Below are 20,224 nucleotides of genomic sequence, written 5' to 3'. Positions count from 1 at the left end.
TTGTCCCTAAGGATTCAGATATGAAAGATGTGGAGAATACTGTCCCCGTTCCTCCCAAAATGTTCCAAGTATCCAAGAAACTCTATTGACTCTTTGCAAGCAAAAGAAGCAGAAAGTATTGTACCTTTGCAAAATTTCTTGGACATGAAATAGCTGTAATAGGTAATCTCTTCCAGAGTTACAGCTGCATGTTTTGTTACCACAATGCAATTAATACACTTTTTTTTTTTTTTTTTTAAGGGAATCACTGCTTTTCTGTATCCTGACAGCAGCCACCAAACTCTTCCTTAGACAATGCTTCTTTTTCCCCTTTTCAGTCAGTTCTTATATGGCCATAATATCCAGACTCTCTTAAAATGAAAACTTGTTTACACACCCATTCCTGCCTCCAGTGGTTATTTTGTTGAGGCATGAACCCTTTTGAATATCACCTGTTTTAGCTGCTTTTATAGGAAAGAATTTCAAATGGCTCAATTCAATGTGAACATTAACTTGGAATACCATCTGCTATATCTTACGTTAAAATGCCTTATTTTGAGCCTAATGGTGCAAACTCTTATTTTAGACGTCTGACTTCATTCCAGAAAAAAAGAAAATGTACTGAAGGTTCAAGTCAGTGGAAGCAAATATTCGCATGATTTGAAAATAACCTTAGCAAAGCTAAATGGCATGAAGAAAGTGATATGTACCGATCAAAGAAATCATATCACTTAAGGAGGAATAGTTCTTAATTTTAGGTTACGTAGTGGTCTGTAACTACTCCCTTAGGCCATTACAAAGTAATAAATTCAGACTGTGGCTGTTGGCAATGATGGACTTCCATGTAATGTCTTAATGACATCAAGTGATTAACAGATATTTTATGTTCCTAATTAAAGTTTATTCAGTGGATCAGAATAGTTTCTTTTTCCAATTCTACTCCCAGTTTGCTATTGCCTTTAAAATGAGCTGTGATGCATGTGGAGGCATATCTTGAGCTTTTTAAACTTCTAACTCAGTGTAGAAGATTGTATGAGGAAGAGGTTGATGCTCTCAGCTGAATATATATCTTGGCTAGTAAACATAGGCAAAAAATAATTATGGTATATAGGTATCTTCCTTCAAAAATTCTAATCTCGATAGCTGCTGCTATTCTTCAGCAATTGCAGTAATGCCACACCTATAGCTGAGGGAGGGGAGGAGGGGCTGTCTCTTTTAGTGCATCTAAAACTTTCTCTCAAAGTTTCTACATTAAATCCTTTCTGATTGAGAGAAAGGAAACAATTTGAAGCCGTAGAGCACAGACAGGCAGAAGACACATATTTCAGAGGTTACTTATCCTGGTTACCAAGTCTTAAGTTCACAGTTACCAGCTATTTCTCCCTGGAACTTACTAGCTTTTAGCTCTCAATAAATGTGGATCCTTATGCCTTTTTTTTCCTTTTTTAAGAAAAACTGTTGGTTTTGTTATATCTCTTAAATGATAATAATAATTAAAACAAAAAACAAACCAGTGTCAAACTTAACAAAAATCTTCTGGAAAATATTGTGCCCTTTGTGTATAAAAAGGGAAAAAAGATCAAACATTTTCTCTGCACATTTAGAGACAAGTCATCTTTATTTATTTCACTGAGGATTTTCTCCCTTTTTCACTAAATCAAATTTTGCAGGAGATAGAAATGCTTTGTTGAGTACAAGATACTAGGAAAAAGATAAATGAATGCAGTATTCCAACTGATACCTTCCTGATTGCTAATCTATCTGGGAAAGTTTTTATAAATTGTATTTTTCCAATGAAATCTATGCAGATTTTTTTTAACTGTGAAATGCTATAGAGTAGGGGCCCAACATGCTCACATTCTTCATATATAGAGCTCTTGCTCTGAAATAACAACATGATGAGCACATGAGCAAAACTAAAATGTTTACAATTTTGCATTTGTGAAGTTTGAAAAGAGGGGCATCCATTTATACTATTACCCCTTTTTTTGGATTTGAAAATTTCAATAGACATTACTAAATCTTTTTCAAATAAACATCATCAAAACTAAATGTTCCTTTAAAAATCCGATTTTTGCAGTTATGTACCGTAAAATATGCATTTCTGTGGAGAACCTTTGGAAATGTTAGTCCTTGCTCAAATGCCATGGTTGTGAATTTTTAAATAGGGAAAAAGTTTTGTCAGATCAGAATCATTCTTTCTTGAAAAAATTAAAATATGTCAATCCATTATTATCCTAAGCTTTGTATTCTGAAATATAAATTAAATACTTAATTGCCCACTTTAATTGGAATCAACATGCTTTCATTCACTAAATTAAAATGAAAGTTTCTTTTGACTTACCTGAGTGTTAGTTTATATTTCCCACTGTGAGTACAATGCCTTGTAAGAGATGCAAATCCAGTTCTGATTCGATTGCGTTCCAGAATTGAACAGGCTACTCTGGATTAGACTTGCCTTTGTATAAATTTCTTTCATTATGGTTGTTAAATAGCTCTGAGTACTTAATGGAGGACAGTCAAATATTTTGCCTATTGAAAAGAATGGGAGACAGGATCAATACAACACTAAAAACACAGTACATTGTGTAAAGAAAAAAGATTTTATTTTGATTTAGCACTGACAGATGATATTGATGACCTGAAAGGAAACATATTTTTCTGGTAAAATTTCCATCTTTTTGTTTTGATTAGAAATGTTGAAACAACAAAGGAGTCATCAAATTTCCTGATAGACTTTTTGGCACTTTTTTTTTTTTTTTTTAAATTTTGAGAAGCCATGTTTGAGGTTAAAAAAAAGAAATTTCTTCAGTTCTAGTGAAGAACAATAACCTTAAGCTACCATACAGTTTATTCAGTTTCTCTTAGTTGCTGGTACATTTGGATAAAACTCTCATCTGCTTCCTAACCATTTTTCAATTCTTCTGCATTTTTCTCATCTGCTGTCACGGTTGGAAGAAGGCACCCAGTTTAGCTATAGAGTTGCAGCCCATCAAACTTTGTATTGCAACAACCAGCGCAAAAATGATAGTGGGTATCACCTCTGCAGTAACACACGATCTATAACATGCAAACCTTTTCCTATACCAGTCAGTGTCATTGAAAGTCTACAAATCTGTCTCAGATTGTGAGCTCAACTTCACAGCCTTGAATACATTTGTCTTTCCAAGGTCAGGGAGAGTAATTGTGGATTTGGTGTAGTGATTCTGTTTCCTCTGGGCTTGAAAACTATAGTCTTTTCCACATCCATTCTGTGAGCCTATTTCATTTGTAAGTTCACAGGGACTTTGAGCATTTAAAACAAAGACTATTATTGCTGAGCACTTACTGAAAATAAGGGATGAAAAAGTTCTCAAGTAGATAATCCCTAATAGAAATTATATTAGTATTAAAAAAGACTGGAGGAAGAGGTCTTGGATTAGCACAGAATAGAAACTTCAGCATCCCATTTTTAATATTTGAGTCCAGTAGAATTAGCCACAGGTACATGCTGGCTTATACTAAAAGTAATGGATGTAAGCTCAAGGAATCCACAGTATGGACAGCAGAGATGAACAAAATTGATCTAAACCTGTGGCAGTCTCTGGCAGGAATGTGAGGGGTGTTCACACTGTAATCACCAGGGAATCTGCAGGAACTGTATTATTGTAAACACAGTAGGGATATGAATGGGATCTCTGCATTTCCCAAATGGAAAGTCCCTCTCCTGGAGCACTCGTACGTGGTAGAAATTCCACAGGAATTAACTCAAGCCCAGTGCACCTGCAGTAATAAGTCAGTCAACTCAAAAGTGACTCTGCCTGAAGCCTTTCCATCCCTGTATTATGATTCCCATGACTTCTTTATCTGCAAGACAGTGGAGAACATCTGCATCCAGATTGGCTTTGCTGGGAGTTTCTGAGTCCAGGAAAAAAGTGGGTGTCTTGTTTCCCAAACTGAGTTCACTCCTCAGACAATATTTATTGCTGCCTTTGCCCTGTGCTGCAGACAGTAAGCAGATCTCTGGTGCAAAATTACATGAAAGGCTTCAGCCTACATGATTCCACACTTTCAGACTATTGGCTGCAATAAAATATGTTTCTGTGCCAAAAGAAATGAAAAGGTGAAGTATAAGCTCAGCTACAATTGGTGGGAGTTCTTCTCCATGGTCTTCATGGGTCCAAAATTTCATAGCAGGTATTCAAAACCCTGTGAAAGAACTTCAGGTTTTTAAGAAGTTTGAAGTTCATGTATGTAGAAATGATGGGGGAAGAGTTTATGATCTGCTTTGTATATATTTATAGTGTGAGATTTCAACCTGTGTGAAGATAAGAAAAGGCTTTGTAAAAGCTACTCAGGGAAATTAGCTCAATTTGTTCAGGCAGTTACAGTTCATTCTTTGAAATAATATGCTTTAAGTAGCCTCAATATGTTTTCGAATGTCTGAAATGAAGAACAATAATTGGAAAAATAAATCACTACTCCAGATGCTATCAGTAGTGTTGGGTCAAAATTTTTATGTTCTTGGAGTATTTATCAGCTGAATTAAAGTGTATTACATTTCATCCAAAATATCAGCTCAGCATCTCAGTAATATCTCAAATATTATTCAGGAAGAAAACATTTCTAATTCATAGTACGTTAGCTTTAAAAATAATGTAATTCCTATACTGATATACTAAACTCAAACTACACACACTGTACTCACAACCAGAGACTACGTTAAGTGTATATTTTATCTTTCTGTTTCATATGCCCAGATGGTAATCTCTTTGCTTTGGGGTAAATTCATGAAATGAAGCATCTGGAGGTTAGAGTGTTTTGATTTGCTTCACTAGCTGCACCAAGCTCTGACTATATAACAAAATATTTACTGCTAGAGCTCTTACCCTGAAAGTAGTGTTGCCAAAGGGTAAGAAAAGCATAAATGTATTGGTACTCTTTTCCAGACTACAATTCTACTAAGATGACTACAAACATTAAGGGCAAGAGCTCAGTTTCCCAATCTGAAGATGAATGTTGTATGTTTTATAAAAACAGTCCTCTAAAATGAATCAGGTCCACACTTGAATCATCCATCAAGTTACAAGTGCAAGGTCAAATAACATTTTACTTTGGTATAAGAACATTCATGTAAAGTTGATTTAGTTATAGTGGCAGTTCTATATTCTCTTTTATATTGCTAAAAGATATCAATTACATTATGGGTAGATTACAGCTATAAAGTGAAGTGCCTCTTATGTATGCACGCTGGAGAGCTGCCTTATTTTATAGGTGTAACTTTTTTTAATTCAGGCACTTGTTTCTGTATATGACTATGAATAAGGAGAAATCCTGGCTGTGGAAGAGAAAGAGGAAATCTCAGAGGCAGCTCAAATTTGTTTCAGAGTATGCCAGAACAGCAGTAAGCAAAGTAGTTCCTTGATTGGTTCTTCCTTCTTTGGTAATCCCCATGGATTTTTGCAGCACTTTGTGATATCTTTAAGCCATACCACTAGCACTGAAATCGCTCTGTGTATCCCTGGCTAAAGCAAATAGCATCCATGGAAGCATGACACATATTTCTCTGACCTAGAAGAGACGCAGGGCCACTCTGAGTTACAAATAAAAGATTAAATATGCTTACCCGCAAAAGCTAACAAACAGTAGCTTAACTGTAGGATTTGCTGTCTCATGTTGATTGTTGTACCTATGTACTGGGCATACTTTTAGGTGTTTTTGAAATTACACATAGCTTTTTTTTTTTTTTTGTCATGAACTTGTCCTTAAGTTCTGAGAGTAAGTTATCCTTGTTTTTGAATGGCACAAAACTAAATATTCGTTCTTCTGCAAGAAATTAGCATTACCTCACGGAAAACAATGTTGCTATTGTAAATAATAAAGTCAGGCAAGCTACAGAGGTGGAAGGCACCTGAAAAACAAAGATTATGGGCACCTTCAGAAAATACAAGAGTACCATTAGACTCACGCTCAAATAAATGCATATTTTCTTAATCCCTGTTCTTGTAACTTCTCACGTCTTCTTGTCTCAGCATGTACCTGACTGAAACAGGAAACATTCCTGAATAAAGGTCTTATTCTTTCACTTTTTCTTGTGACAAATCTTCTGAGCTGACAAGAAAAGACTGTAAAATGGACTCTTGCAACAGTTTAATATTACATCGTATAATTTCATTAACTCCTTTTTTTTTCTGTAAAGAGTGATTTCTTTGAGTTATCATGCAGCAAAATAAAGCTGTCTGCCAGACTTTATACAAATTAAACCTAAAATTAATAGTGATGATTGGATGTCAAATGGTGCAAGTGAGTACTGGGCATTCTAGGTGTTCATGTTGTATTTGTCCAGTTCAGTGTGACATGTTTAAGCTGTGTCCCTAACTCTGTTTTACACCGAATGGCAATCTCAAATTGTTATCTAATGTAGTTTTGTCAAGACTTTTGTTCATAATAGACTGTGTGTCTTCCTGATATCCATGATAAAAAGAGATGATTTCTCATATAAAGAGGTTGATGTAGTAATTTCAGCCATTGTAAGCACTTACTCCTAAATGCCTCCAAAATTTTAAACAAAATTAAATCAAGAGTGGTTTCCAGAACACTGGTCCACCATGAGGTGTTGCACAACTGTAAGAAAACCTATCTGTGCTGCGTGGTGGTGCCACAGATTATCAGAAGTGAGTTGATGACACCGTTCATTGCAAGAAATATTCAGAACATTTGTCTGTCATTAGGCAATTCCTAATAGCTGTAATTCTGCTACTGTGTAACACACCAAACAGTATTTCACCCACCATGCAAGGAGATGGAATGGGATGGCTGAGATATTTGAGTAGGAGACATATGTCAATATTAATAACCTTTATGTTTGGAATGGCACAGATTCAATAGAAAACTGCATGTATATATATGTGTGTGTGTGTGTGTGTGTATTGTTAAGGTGTAAACAACACTGCCTTCTGCTTTTCCAGATATACGTAATTTGATTTTGGTAGAGGGCTGTAAACCTGGGTAGCACTTGAAGGACTGATTTTACAAAGACCATAAGCTTCTTCACATCACTTTTGTCTATAGTAGTTCTTAAACATTGAACTTAATCAGCATTCATTCTAATTGAAGGTTATATGATGATGAAAATGAAGAGAATGACAGAATTTAATTCTCTCAAAAAATCCAACTGAAATCTCTGTAATATCTTCAGTCTGTCCCTGTGTAGTGTGTTTTGGTGACTTCTAATTTTGATGGCTTCTTGTTTTGATATGGTGATACTCTCAGCATTATTTTTGCGACAGTTGTCCTCTTCCTTAAAGAAACATCTTGATTGAGACTGCACTTAAGCTGTTGCAATAGACAAATTTAGATAAAGAATTCCAGAGTTATCAAAGAGGGTTTCCCACAGCTGATTTTTTTCTCCAAAAATTCGACAATAATCAGCATCTGGGGCAAAAAGTTCTGTGTTTGCCCTGCACAATCCATGAATGAAATGCATCTTTTTGTTTACTTTGGATTTTTATTCTGCTGGATATTGCATAGGTCCCAGTGGTTCTTGTAGTGGGCACTATCTGTGCCACTAAAAATTTTGTAGAAAATTGTGATAGCCCCTCCCCTCTCATTTGCCTCTCAGTATTTTCCATTCTTTTGTCTCTTCCATTCACAGTAGTTCTTATCATTCAGGTTTTCTTTCTTGACTACTAAGATGATATTCTTGCAGACCTGCTTTCTAAGACTCCCAAATCTTACTTCTGAGGGGTGGTGATGATATCAGAACACACTACTTTTTATCTTATTTGAGTGCTTTTTTTCCCATGTGTATCATTGTACAGGCAGCGACACTGAATTTCCTCTGCCATTTCCACACCTGGTTAGTAAGCTTGTGCCGTTCTCCAGCATCAGCTTGGTACCACCTAAAGAGCAGCGTGGGGCCAAGGGCAGCTTGTTGTAAGATGAGACAATAGTAATATCCTGCTACAGGGGAAACAGATTAGCTCCTCTGTTTCTCACCTTTTAGGCAATCACTTATTACCTCTTCCTTGTCCTCGAGAAACTTAGTTTCTCTAATAGTCTTTTATGATGAACCTTATTAAATTCCTGTTGGGATTTGTCATAACAACACCCCTCTAATTCTCTACTACCACTTGGGTTTTGCCCTCAGAAATAATGAAGTAATGAGATGGAGATGTTATCAACATTTGGGAGTTTGATTCTTGAACTTCTCCAATGGGGGAGATTTTAATGTTGATACTCTGTTGTACTGTTGCATTTTAGGGAGTACAGAAATCTGATTATTTAAATAACCGTTGAAGGTTAGTTAGAATATAAAGCACAGTTCAGGGTTAAATTCTCTTGCACTCCAATGGCTCACACCCACCTTTATTTTACGTCTGATATGTGTGCAACCAAAGCTGAAGGAAATGGCTGCAATACTTAAAATATTTCCCTTTTGTTTCAGCATAAAAGAAATGAAACATATTTTTAGAGGCATGGTGGATTTGCTTATTTGTATGGGTTTTTTTCATTATTCTGTATTAAGTCTGAGCAGAATTCAAGGTAACAAAAGGCAAGATTAAAAAATAGTTACAATTCTCCCTAGTAAGTGAAAAACCTGGAAAAAAAATATTGCCATGAGTTCAAATAAAGCTTCTCCCCTTCTCCATTAAAATCACCAGATAAGTTAGCTTTGAGCCTATTACTTTAACCAACACAGTAGTGAAAGCAAAGCATGCTCTTTATTTAACTTAGTACTACATAATGTATTTAGGAATTCAATACAGTGTAGAAACCTTTCATGTTACAGTAGAATATATATTTAGACTGCAAGACACTCTTCCAGTATTGTGTGAAAGAACCGCTTCTGTGGGAAAGCACTATGGAAAGATTGCCATTCTGAAAATAGCACTGTTTTCTTTTGTAGGCAAATACCTTGTCATTGAAACAAATAAAAAGGTCCAGTAATAATGAAGTAAGATACTGCAGTGGTGGAACAACTTGCTTACCCTTTGCCCTCTTGAGCTGACCTAATCAGTATAATAGCATATACACTGAATGACCAAATATTTGCTCTTACCAAAGCAGAATTGTCCTCTTGTAACCTTCACCACAGAATAGCACTGAAATACTATTGCTTTTTTGACTTAACCTTATAATGTTGGTTTTAGCCCAGTGACAGTATAGCTAATTAGGAGTGGACACTTCTGTCTGTCTTAATGAAAAATTGCCAGGACTGTGTAGAGAAGCTGTGGTGGGTTGACCTTGGCTGGCTGCCAGACTGCCACCCAGCTGCTCTCTCACTCCCCTTCCTCAGCAGGACAGGGGGAGAAAATAAGATGAAAAAACTTGTGGGTCAAGATAAGGACTGGGAGATCACTTAAGAATTATCGTCACGGCCAAAACAGACTCAATTTAGGGAAGATTAATTTAATTTATTGCCAATTAAAAATAGACTAGGATGGTAAGAAACAAATACAAAACTAAAACCACCTCCCCCTCACACCCCCATCTTCTCATCGTCAACTTCACTCCTCCATGCTCAACTTTTCTACCTTCAGAGTTACATTCAGAAATAAGTTGGTTTACAGTTTTTATGTGTTTTTACACTTCTTACAATTTCACCTAGAAAAGGTGTTTTCAATCTAGTTAGAGAGCAGGAATAAAGAAAATAAGCTAAAAGTTAAATAAACTGTCTAGAAATGAATCTTGCCTGTTAATAGAACACCTTTTTTGTCATTCTAATGCATTCAGGGAATGCAATATTATTTTCTCCTAGTGGCTTTTTCTTCCTGCTTTCTTGTACCACTGGTTATTTCTATATTCTATTTCTATTTCTTTAAATAATAATTTGGCCTCTTTATTAAGAGTATATAGCATTTGACAAAATATTTCACTCATTCTCTGTCTCTGATAGATACAAAGATAAGAGCTGTACAATCAGGTTTAGTCATGAATGTGAGTTTCCATAAAGAAGAAAATATTTAAGTTTCTGAATGTCTGGAGAGGTGTTCAAATTTCAGGAAAATGTTGGAAAATTGAAGTTTTTATTCCATGACAATTTTTCAAAAAAATTCTAAGGCAAACTCTCTGCCCACACCTATTAAACTCCTCACCTAAGTAATGGGGGGGGGACACCAGGTTTGTTTGGTTTTTTTGTCATACTAACAGATCATACAGAGAACCAGAAAGCCAAGCAAAATGCATAAAGCAGCCCCAGAAGGCCAAAAGATGGATTTCTAGAGAATTTGCTGAATCAATCCACTCCTTCAAAATAATCATTTCGAGGGGAGAATATTTTCAGCCAAGTCCCATTGTGACCCTGCATTGCAAAAAAATAAATGAATACTGTATAAAGTTTTTATTTTCACAAAGTAAACTGGCTGAAAATTATATGCTAGGGAGATAATAGAGAATTGATGCAAATCTCATGCCAAAACTACTCTTTTGGTGAATGAGCAACCCGACTTCTTCTCTAGGAACTTTGTTTAGTGGAGACAGTCCTGCCTGGAGTGCTGGCAGCTCTTTGCTGCCTTCCGAGACCCCTTCTGCAAATTGCATAAATTCCTTATCTTACAAAGTCCCTCTGCAATTCAACTGTTGGTCCCTTTACCTTGCCCATGATCAAGCATATAGTCTAATATAAAATGGTTGAATTGACTCACATATTTGTATACCACATAAAAAGTTAGTTGGATGAGAATTAGATAAAACATATTTCACCATGAAATTCATGTTTACTTACAATACCTGATCTTTCCCATAACTGCAGTGCTACATTTATTTACTATCCTAAGATTATTTTTAAGTAATATTTTTCTTTCTTTTTTATATGCTATTTTTCAGTTTTTAGAATAAAATCTGTCAGATCATAATGTGTTTTATGTAGAGGTGCAGAGTCTTCTTCTTCAGGCATTGTGAAAGGTCTTGGAAAAGTCATTTCTATATGGCAAGTAGCCAAAGAATTTTGTGTCTTGGTTTGTCTTTCTGAAAAGCTTAGGGGGACGTGTTGAAGAAAATTGTTCATGCCATTTTTTTCAGATTAATTTTGAAATAGCACAGTCATTACTCATCTTTGGTATCAGTGTAATTCTGGGTTATTGTACCATCTATTGTTTTTTTTCTCTATCAGGGGTTATTCTGGTCCTGATAAACATGAGAGTCAGAACTTTTCTTGACCTCTCTGCCTTTACTGTTGAAAACAGTTATTTTTTCGTATGTCCCATTAAAATAAATGGAAACTTCAGATTTTAATTCAATATGGCAAGAGGATACAGTTCTAAAAACCTCCTTTCTTACTGTAGAGTTGGAGACATGGATGGAGAAAGCTGCGGAGGTGTCAAATTCCACCACCAGCAGAGACAAGTAGTTAATCCTACTGCTGAAAAGATTTTTTTTTTCTTTGTCTCCATTCTGGCTTTAATGTTTTCTCTCTTTCACCTTCAGATCCTTTAGTAAATGGCTTTCTAAGCTACTGTAGGAAACACAGTTGCCTGCTCCCCTTGAGTGCCAGTGAGTGCACAGAGTTATTTGGTATTATTAGGAGCCTTCACTTGCCTCTAACCCTATTTACCTCAGCAGAGGCATTCAGGGCTCTGACAATCCTTTCTGTTCCTTTTTGGATAGGAGCTAAATATGATCCTAAAATATCTCAAGGAATTTCACTAAAAACATCACTATTTCAAAAAGCTCAGTCAGACAAGTCTAAATAAATTTTCTTCTTGTTTTCTAGTAAGCGAGCAGTGAAGCTGGAAAACTTGGCAGCAAACTCTTTGTCTTTCCTGCTTGTATCTGTGGAGCCTGGATTTTGCAAGGTAAATGTTCCATTTTAATTGACTGTAATTTTATACTATTGTAGTTTCCAATGACTAGAATGACCTTAATACCTCTAGGTCTTGAAGAAAATACCCTTGCTTAGTGTTTCATCTACACTTTGAGCAGTCAATTGTATTAGAATACTCTTATAACTTAAAATAAATGCAATAAGTTGCTTTGGATTCATTAACAAACACACTTCCCTCTCAGGAAGAAAAGAAAAGGATGCCAAGATCTAAGTTATTTGTGAGCTTCTGGGTTATTGCTCCTATATTTCCATCAATCTGAGTGAAAGAACAGTTAAACTGAGCCTGAAGATTTAAATCTGAATGTGAATGCACTTATTATGTAAAGATGTATTCTTTGTATTCTATGTTTATGGGTGATTTTGTGTTTATTGGTGATTTTATTAGAAGGGGGACGGAAGGTGATTCTTCAAATGTACCTGTCTATGTTCGACAATCTTTATTGCTGTACAGTTTTTAAAATTAGAGGTTCTTATTCATGCTCTTAAACATAGTTCTTAATAGTGATATTTGAAAGGTAATCATGTTAAATATTTGGAAAATTTAGTTTTCTAAAGTTTAAAAATAACTCAGGGAAACTAGCTTGTTTTGATAATTAATTTTGTTACCATGGAATACTGCTGGTTCTGCCAAGAAAAATATGTCCCTGAATACCTTCCTCAGCTTTGTTTAAGGGTCGAGGCTTAATATTACTCTCTTTCCTTCAAGACTTTGTTCCACCCCTAAAGTTTATCTTTGAAGTTGTCTGTAGGAAAGAACGTTCCTCTCTGAATCTTTCTGCCATTGAAACTAGATCTTTTACACATGGTGAAAAAAAGGTTTTCAAAAGCTTTTTTGTTATATATTGTAAAGAATTGAACCAGAAGCTATGCAAAAGCTGCTCCAAATTCATGGTTTTAGATGGAATGCTGAGCAGAAGAATTATCCCCTCTAGACAGAAGTGCCACTTTGAGCTGTATATTCAAGGTGGAAAATTGGCCCTTTTGAAAAATAATATCAGCAGCCTTCCCAGCACCTAAAATGGGGGAGTGAATATTCTGCTCTTCAGCATTTATTTAACAAGCTGAACCCCAAGGCTGTGCATTTTAATGTATTGTATTTCTTTAGTAGGAAGAGAAAAAAAGGTGAATCAGCCTTTGTTGTAAGTGAAACCCTGCTACGAGATGTGGGTGGTGATTGTAAAAAGAAAAGTAGCAGCATTTCCTTCTAGGCACCTTCTGAGGATGGAAGCCATTTGTAAATACTGGAAAAGGCTAGCCATTTTTACCAGCTCTCTTTCACCTACTAGAAACAGGAGAAAAATTTTAGTTGTGAGGAAGAGCCCAAACACAATGATTTTCCATGTAGTTTGTTAGCATTGAACAATTGGACTTGCCAGAAAATTGTGGGTGATGTTGCATTTCAGAGACGTGCAGGTGCAGCTCCCCAGGCCTCATCTACCTTGAGTTTGCGAATCCAGCAGAAGCAGGGAAAGCACTAGCAATCAGCAGTGTGATGGCTAAAGCCATAATTTTACAAGAGCTTAGACACAATTTTCATGATTACTTTACATTGTGTTTAATGAAAACTTAAGCATGTACTTAAACACTTGCAGAATTGGGATATATTTGGCTCAATGGCAGATAAAGAAGTGACAGTGAAGACAAAGAGCAAAATTTCCAAAGCATCCATATGTCACATAGCAGCAGGCACATGCTGGTCTTTCTCCATCGTATATGACAGCTTGGCATCTCATGCAAGATAACAGTCACAAAAAATAATATAATGTTTTAAAACACAATTGACAAAGAGCATTTAATTTTTTTCTAAAAAACTAGGATTATGACTTTTTATCCAAAATAACCAGTTCTGCCTTACTGGGCTTCCTTTGGTTGTAGGTGTAGTTAAATGTGAAGGTGCCATTGATTCTAGTGAGTTATGTTTAATTTTTGGCATTGACATTTCAATAGCAAAACATCAATATTCAATTTGGAGTTTGCAATAAGTCACTGCTGGTGAGAATGGACTAATACGTCTTTATGATGATGATCTTCTGTGGGGTAATGAGATGTTTTTATCAGCCAAAAGGGTAGGTTCAGAGTTGCAATTTGATCATTCTATTTTTAAACAGGTTTGGAGAATTATTGTGAAGTAAATTGTCTTTCATCCTGTCTTTTGTCTTCCTCCTTCTGAAAAGATTTATTACCTCCTACTTACTTGTTTTCCTAACATTCTTGTTGTGAATTTGGAATGCATAGTGCATCACATTTGTGGATTTGCATAAGCTGATGCTGAGAAAGTTTTCTCTGTACTTCTGCTTTCACATTAAGGTACTAAGAAAAAACATCCCAAACCTCTGAGTAGTTTTTAGGCATCTCAAAAATGTTTATTTTTTTACTAATCTAGAAAATACTAAGTGCTAATGTAAGGCACTGAGCCACTATAGGTGTAATGGCTTTTTCTATTTCAGAAATTAAAAAAAAAGAAAAGAAAGGAGTTATTTCAGCATGTCACCACATATGTCCATACACATGTATTTCTTTTCTAAAGATAAAAGATCCCAGTACTCCATAAGCTGAAATTTTCCATATGAGCAAAAATTATATTTTTTTGCACTTGGGACATTCAAAATAAAATAACGTTAGATTAAAGGTGGTGTCCTCTAATCTAATAGCCCAGTTGTTTCTATATACCAGGGGCCTGATTCTGATTTAAGGCTATTTTTCTTCCTGGGTAAATATCAACTCTCACCTAGCATCAGGGTGTCAGAATTTTTTCTAAGTGTTTTATATAGTCCCTTTACTGATCGGTAAATGCTGTTTGGACTAGAAATCCTCTAAGTGTGTTTCTTAAGACTCTGGCTGATGAACTGTTCTCCCCTTTTTTCTTCTATGAATAGCTATCCTGGAGAGAACAACACTGTGATGGTGCTAAAGTGCTGTGCTTTTATTTTGGGTATCTGCAGTCAACAGCCTGTATTCATTCAAATGAGTACAAGCGATATGCAGATTTTCCACGTGATGTTGGCTGTTGCTGCTGGTGTGTTTGTGTAGCCAGATTAACTTGGTTTCATTCTCCAAATGGACAGCAGTGCTGTAAGAACTGATTTTTACTAAGGCAGCTACCTTCAGTTTCAGCCTACCAGGGTGAGAGATATTTTTTATACCATCAGCAATAGGCAAACTTCATATGAGTGCAGTACTTGTCTAGAAATAATTAACTATTATTTCCACTGTCTTCTATATTGACTCTAATTGCTTGTGCTTATAACATCTATATTTATGGAGTAACTCCCCTGAATTTGATGGACCTGTATGTTGAAGAAAAAATACATGTCTTGAACACTCCTAGAGGAGAAAACCAAAGAATTCTGGATGATTTTTATTTCCTGCTCTTTAATCTATGAATCTGGATTAAAAAAAGGACTTATCCAAGGGTTTGGTAGTATAATTAATTAAGGTTTCTCAGATCTCTCAGTGTTATCAGGTCTGCCTGCGTGAAAATAAATAAAAGCTGTCATAACTGCTATGCTTTAGAGACCAGAAGCTACTGTTCTTCAGACTGAAAAGGAAAATTTGAATAATTGTGTTGAAATTACTAGAAACATATACAACATGATATGTAAATAAAAAGAGTAGAGCCCCTCAAGTTTAAACCAATTTATTTTAATCAAGTGCTTGTCTCCTCTCTGATGATTCAATATAGTACCTTCAAAAGTTAACAGGCGGCTTTGGGTGCTCAGATTATACAGCCTGAAGGAATCTAATTTTCACTAAGTTCTGACCACTCCTTTTAGAAATTCAAGCTGCTTCTAAATTCAGAATGCACACCCATAAAATCACTTAGAGAAATCTTTGTCTACACTGGAGCTGCAAGACCTGCTAATTCTTAAAACTACCAGAATAATTTAAAATAATCCATTTCGGTCTTTTGGGGTGTTATCTTGAGCTCTTATGTATGCGATGGTCTGCATACGTTTCTCTGTGTTATAACTGGACTTATTTTAAATAAGTATTAGGAGTTATCTGGAAGTTCTTAAGTTTACTGAATATCAGACTTTATTTTACAGATGGAGTTCACAAATAAGTTATAGGGTACGGGCAGTAAGCATCCACACTCCAATATAATGAATAGATGTTTAAAATTGATGCACAGCAAACAAGACCTTCGTTTACAGAGATGTGTGATTCTTCCAGTGAAGACTTCCAGTTTTTTCCCTGGCATCCTGCAAGCATCAGGTGGTGTTTACATTTAAAGGGTACTAGAATTACTGTTTAGAAATTATAAACTTATCCTCATTCTTTGGTTTTGAAAAGTAAGAATATCAATCAGAGCTGAACAATATCCTAGAGAAACAATCTGCTGGAAAAAGTGAAGTTACGATTCACAAATAAAAAGGGGATTTCTTTGTGTTACAAAGTTTTGTTATATGGCTACTCTGCAGCCACTTCCTGTGTTTTGCAGAAGATAAAGACACCTTAAGAAAAGCTAGAAGATCTGTTGTCTCCTTTTAGTAGCAATGCCAATATGCTTCCATTTTGTTTCACAAGCAATACACCATTTTAGATTGTGCATCTTCCTTGAAATAATGGATTCAGTCCTTCCTTGACTTTCCTTCATGCCTCACTCACAACCCTACTGTGCATCCTTAAATCTTTCTGGTTTGCATTTTCAGCATTAGAGCCCGATCGTTGGTATGGAATTTTGCAATGAGAGCTCATCATAGTAAAATACTGTGCTGCATTTCATTAATCAGAAAGTATATGAGCAGGAAAAAAGGAATAACTTTGTATACTATTACTGTCAATGCAAGGGTGACACCTGAGCTACAGTAATAATAAAAGGTAAAAGGAGACTTTATCAAGATAATGTACGTAACTATCCAAAACTGAACTGAGTGGGTTGGTTTATTTTGATGTTGGAAGAAGAATTTGCATGCCAAAAAGTGTTTTTCAGTTCCTGACTGGCAAAAAAAGAAACATTAAAAATCTATTGCTTAACAGCAGACTGCTGATGTACAGATTTTTAAGAAATACATAGGTGATTGCAGTTTAACACCTTGAATTCTTTTACATAATCTCTATTTTTAATACAGCTGTGATATCTGGTATATTTTGTCAGTACCACTAGAAATTGTATAGAAGCTTTTGACATGAATGTGAAGTCTCATTCTTAAATAACAAGTTTCAGAGCTTTATTTCATCCTTGTTTACTGCCTTGCTGTGAATTAAATCATCCTTAGACTAGAAGATCATTCTCAGACTCGCTAAACATTTAAGTTTAATCATGCAGGCCACTGTATTCTGCCTCATTTTACTCTTGTGCACAGAAGGACTTTCTGCCAGCCAGGGGATGTCAATGCAGGTGAGACTACAGGCCTGAAAGTCCAGGAACTACAGGATGTTGAAAAGCTACAGTCAAGTGCTTGATGATGAGGAGCCTGCCAGCTCCCCGAGAGACCCCTGTCTCAAATCCATTAAAAAGCCCTTGAGCGTGCAAGGAAGAACAGGTCACCCAGACACGTGAATGAGAACAACTATAGGTCGATAGAACTTTAAAGTAATATAATTTGACGTGTCTTGAGAAAGCGCTCAAGTGGAGAGGCCATGGAGCGCAGTGTGCTGCCTGGAATATGGAAAAGGAGCTATGGGTACCCCAAAGGTAGAAAGAGGTATTTTTCTGCAAATAGTTCTTCCAAAGTGGTTTCTGTCACTGTAGATATTACTAACAAAATCACAAGAGAAAATTCCGCTGTCATCACATTCTTAAAGACAAAAGCATGAAGGATTAAGAGTGAATACGGAATAATAAATAGTACATCACCTCAGTAGTATATTAACATTTTAATGACAAATCTGGAGGCAGAGAAGCAGGATGCTCCTTTCTTTATATATAAATAGCAGGCTAAGAAAAAGAATAGTCTTCCAAATTTCCCAGAGGGTCATCAAGATTTTGTCAAGATTAATCTTGAATTCTTTAATTTGCTCAGGTAGAGCCCCTGTGCTGAGTCTGATGTTCTCTCTCTGAAGCATACTGATAATGTTCCAAAGGCCATTACTTGAACGCTGTCACTGCAGTCGATAGGCAGAATAAATCTGTGCAAAATTCATTTTTTTTCCCACACATGGCTGTTTCTGCCTGTGCAAATGTGAGCATAGATTTGGAATGATTCTGGAATCATTCACCTCAAAAACTTGTCCTTCTAATGGGGAAAATTATTTGGAAATAATTACACAAAATCAGAGCAATTTTAATTGGAAGATTTAAAGTAGCTGCTAGTCACCTTCATCTATTACAAGAAAAGGAGAGCTCTCTCGTACCATTTATTCAAATGTATTCACTCTAAAAATATTCGTATAAATTAAGCAGAAAGCAGCCACCATTTCAGTTTCTTGATGTCTTGTCAGACAAGAAGATCAGTGCCTCAGTCAGACATAAAGGTTGATTCGGAAGAGGGAGGGAATGGAGAAAAGGGAATGAACTGAGAACTGTATGATTTTAGTTTTAGTTTTAGTTCAGACATTAGAAGAATAGTGATGCTTTTCAGAGTCAAAGACCTAGCTTTATGGGACGACGTAGGCTATTTGTGCAATATTCATGCATATATAAAAATGTGCCATTCCTAATGCATACCCTATACCTCTGATTTTCATCAAGGTCAGATTTGTATCATTTGGCATAAAAATTAAAGGCCATGTCCTAAGCTAACATAAATCATGATATTACTGGAGTTATACTAATTTACAAGAAATTATGTTAGCCCTTAGACCTGTTTTGGAACTTCTACTCACTCTATAGTGAAGCTCTTGGGAGAAATATTTCAAAACATTATTGATGAAAGAGTTGATTGAAATTGCTGCATTTATTCGTTTGGATATATTAAAAGTCAAAGTGTTCATGATGTATTTTTTTCCTGTAACATGTTCTTAACTTGACTTTTGTTGTACCTAAAAAAATACCAGATATTGAAATTTGGAAGAACCTTGTTACATTCAGTAACAGCAATTAAAGCAGTGTGCTTTCACATGGTATCCAGGAGCCAAAAATACATCTATTCTAATTTCAGTTATGAAATATTAGGATCGCCTACACTGTGTTAGCAAATCAGTAATTATTTAACAAATGTTATGAAAAGAGAGGGGAAAAAAAGGGACAGCTATGTTGTTCCTACTTATAAATGGATATTTACAATATTTATAGAATGCTAACAGCTACTTAAATCTTAAAAAAAAATAAAAAAACCCCACAAACTTAAACAAAATGCACCAGACTTCTTCATCTCTATGCCAGAACCATAGTGTGCTTACAATTGGATGTACTGGAGGAAAGTGAGGACCCACACTTTAAAAATCTGTAAGCACCTTATGCCTGTATCTTTCTTTACAACTCACAGCATAGATTTCAAATATTTGGTGGTGTGTTTTCAACAGTTATGGTGTTTGCACTGAATGTTTTCTTTTAGAATGATAAATTAAGGCAAGTCAGATGACTAGATCCTGTCAGCACCAGAGTGCCTGCCTGGGTAGTACTAACATAATTGCAATTACCTGAGCCAATAAAGTTACCAGTATGGTCAGGTATTTCTAAAACCATGCTTATCTTATGCACTGCCTAACTGTTTTCATACTTTTCCAAACACATATATACAGTAAGTATAGCATAATTTTTTTTGTTTCCTTTGCCCACTTGTGTTTGGAAACCACTGTAACTTTTAAGGAGGTTTTATTATTAATGATGGGCTTTTCTTGTTTCTTCTCAAAGTGTCACAATTGATCACATCTAGATTTATCTGCTAGCTACTTGTGTGTGTTATTTACAGATTGTCCTTTTTCTTTTACTTTCCTTTCCGTTTTTTCATAAGCCACCCCTTCATAGCTCTTCGTAATTAGACAGCACACTCCTGGGAAGCAAGGCTGCTTGTTATAAAAACAGAACTGTGGCATTTGTAGTTTTAGTCAGAATTTTTCAAGGAACCTGTGATGTCTGAAACAGCAACTGGACCCATAGCATACACTACAATCATGCATGTATTCAATGCAACGGTAACATGATACAGAATGGCCAAAAAAAAAAAAAATCCCAAGAAGGTGAGTGAGATCATGCCTCTTATGCGTGGACAATCCAGGGAAAAAAATACTTCTAGCACAGCTGTGTGGATGGGCTGAAGAAGACCATTTAAGCTGCATAGCATTCCAAAAGGTGAAAATCATGCCAGTGAAGGTGAAAGTGATCAGGGTTTTGAAAGCAGAGGTAATAGAGAGAAGACAGGATACAGAGGAAATGTGGAATTAAGTTGTAGTATAAAAGAAGTGCCAGTGGGGTTCCAGTAAGAGTCAATTTTCGCAAAACTGACCAAGATGACAGATAGATGAACCTGAAGAGAATTGAAGAGTAAATCTCCCAGGGGAAAAAAGACTTTTGAACTTTGAGTGGAAACCATTCTAATTAATGCACTTGATCCATTT

At 35.8% G+C, this 20,224-nt stretch overlaps 1 protein-coding gene across 2 annotated transcripts in view; it reads left to right on the top strand.

Moving 5' to 3' along the window:
• The window catches only part of LINGO2 (leucine rich repeat and Ig domain containing 2), a 554,730-nt gene that overhangs the window by 208,380 nt on the left and 326,126 nt on the right, over window positions 1–20,224 (top strand). For both annotated transcript variants that reach the window (XM_087741651.1, XM_087741648.1), the window contains exon 2: window positions 11,672–11,753. The gene's annotated coding sequence lies outside the window, so the exon portion shown is untranslated. The remainder of the gene's footprint in view (window positions 1–11,671; window positions 11,754–20,224) is intronic.

Source organism: Nipponia nippon, unplaced genomic scaffold (genome assembly GCF_047370975.1).
Source record: "Nipponia nippon isolate SJK-2023a ecotype South Korea unplaced genomic scaffold, ASM4737097v1 scaffold_8, whole genome shotgun sequence".
NCBI lineage: Eukaryota > Metazoa > Chordata > Aves > Pelecaniformes > Threskiornithidae > Nipponia > Nipponia nippon.
This window is presented reverse-complemented; position numbering and strand designations above follow the sequence as displayed.